Source organism: Telmatherina bonti (assembly GCF_933228915.1).
Source record: "Telmatherina bonti genome assembly, chromosome: 3".
Classification (NCBI taxonomy): domain Eukaryota; kingdom Metazoa; phylum Chordata; class Actinopteri; order Atheriniformes; family Telmatherinidae; genus Telmatherina; species Telmatherina bonti.
This window is the reverse complement of record NC_136621.1, coordinates 11260440-11262326: the sequence shown is the minus strand read 5'-3', so window position 1 is coordinate 11262326 and position 1887 is coordinate 11260440. Positions and strand designations below refer to the sequence as shown.

At 43.8% G+C, this 1887-nt stretch overlaps 1 protein-coding gene across 2 annotated transcripts in view; it reads left to right on the top strand.

The window, feature by feature from the left end:
• Positions 1 to 306: 306 nt before the first annotated feature.
• The window catches only part of ctnnd1 (catenin (cadherin-associated protein), delta 1), a 29497-nt gene continuing 27916 nt past the window's right edge, over positions 307 to 1887 (top strand). Inside the window, exon 1 of one of the 2 annotated variants that reach the window (XM_079238354.1) lies at positions 307 to 349. The gene's annotated coding sequence lies outside the window, so the exon portion shown is untranslated. The remainder of the gene's footprint in view (positions 350 to 1887) is intronic. The other variant, XM_079238353.1, reaches the window with a different exon arrangement.

Below are 1887 nucleotides of genomic sequence, written 5' to 3'. Positions count from 1 at the left end.
GAGATGTTAGAATTGTCATTTCACAGTGTATGTTCCCAATTTTCACAAAGTTGCGCTGGGGAAGGGGTGCCTGTGGGACACTCTGTGCCCAGGGACCTGTGCACTTTTAATCCGGCCCTGGGCATACCAATGGGAATTGTTTGAAATGCTTTTTTTGTGGCCTGTCAACCATAATAAGCTGTGATGTAAAAAGTTTATTGAGTTGTGGGGTGAATCCCTTCCACTGTCCTCCATCCGGTCCTCTTATCTGATGCAGGCCCCCACCGCTTCCTCCCCCCAGCGGAGAGGAGGAAGCGCACAGACAAGTGAACAACAAGCAAGCCGAGGCGAGGGATAGGAAACTGCAAAGGTGGGTGTTTTCCCCGTCTTCACTGCCACTGTTTTCACCGTGGCGTGGATTGTTTATTCTCTCCGCTTCTCTAAAAGTTGTAACTCAGACCACTCCGAGGTGATTTTGTTGTCTCGTCCCAACTCTTCATCCAAGCCTTGCGGCTCGTGCTCCGGCTCGTGCTTTTGGTCGGGTCCGCGCAGCACCAGCGGCACTCCGCTAGGCCCCAAGCCGCCGACACTTATGGAAAAACAAAGCTAACAGCCTCCAGAATCGGTAATCGTTTTTCTTGTCGTTTTGTTCTCCTCCGAGCTTGATGCGAAAGAGGAAAGAGAGGCGGCTTTTAATTTGGTGAACTTGATTGTTTTAGCCAGCTAGCGACACAGCTAGCTAATTCAGCTAGCAATCATGCGTTTCAATCATTTGTTTCTGAATAAGTTAAGAAAAGTATGTATAAACTTGTCCAAACAGTAAAAAAAAAAAAAAAAAAAAAAAAAAAAAAAAAGGCGGTTTATATTAAGACGGCTAAATTAAGCGTTTAAATGTATTTATGTGTATATTCTGATGAAGTGTGACTGAAGCTGGGAGGTGTTTCAGACCTCAGGTCGCTTCTGTCTGCTCGATCATATCAGACATTTCCACGTTTTCCTCCAGATTTCTGGATCTCAGGAGGACAGGTGTGCACACGGAAGTCACCTGGTACCTTAACAGCGCCACTGACCGTAAAGTTAAAAGTCAAAGTCCAGTCTTTCTTATCAGTTTCCTATTGTACGTGTTACCTGTGACGCCCACTATCTGGACGGTGAACCTGCGTGGAGCTTTTCAGGTGACTTATCTCTTTCTGCGCGAGCAGATTGCTGTCGATTTTTATTCATTTTGTGTGAATTTACATTAAAGTGTGAAATATTAGTCTTTTGTTGTCTATAGATGTGGTATGTGGGCAGAGAAGTGAGACAGGGTTTGTTTGGAGGCAGTATGATGAAAGCCAGAACCGGTTATGTGGGTCTGGGTGTGGTAAAGTAAGAAGCCTGCTTGTTGTTTCATTATTTATTCCCTGGTGTGGAGGCTTTCTTACAACACTGAAGTCTTCTCAGCTTACAGTGTTTCACTTAAAACAACCTGAGTGGATCTACTCTTCTAGTTCACCTTTGGTTCAGCCTAACGCTTTTCAGTTTGCCTTCTTGGTCATATGAAGTTTCTGCTTGATGTTTTTAAAAACCCTGTGAAACACTGTGTATTGAAGTTTTCTTCTGGATTCTTGAATTTTCTTGCTTCAGTGCAGTATGGAGATGCCTGACATGTTCTGTGTATACCTTATGGGCATGCATGTCTGCTGAGACTTGCTGCAACAGAGATGGTAGCGATTGTGGGCAAGTTTAGACAAGCTGTGTTGTTAGACTTGTTGTCTCCTTTAAAGTAAAAAAAAAAAAAAAAAAAAAGCTCAAATCAAACATTTTTGCTGCTTAAAATGACTTTCTTTCCATTTTGCATGTGGAGACTGAAGTCTTGCTGCTCAGCCAGCCGCTTTAACCAGGGCTATCATTTGTGAGTCTCTGTAA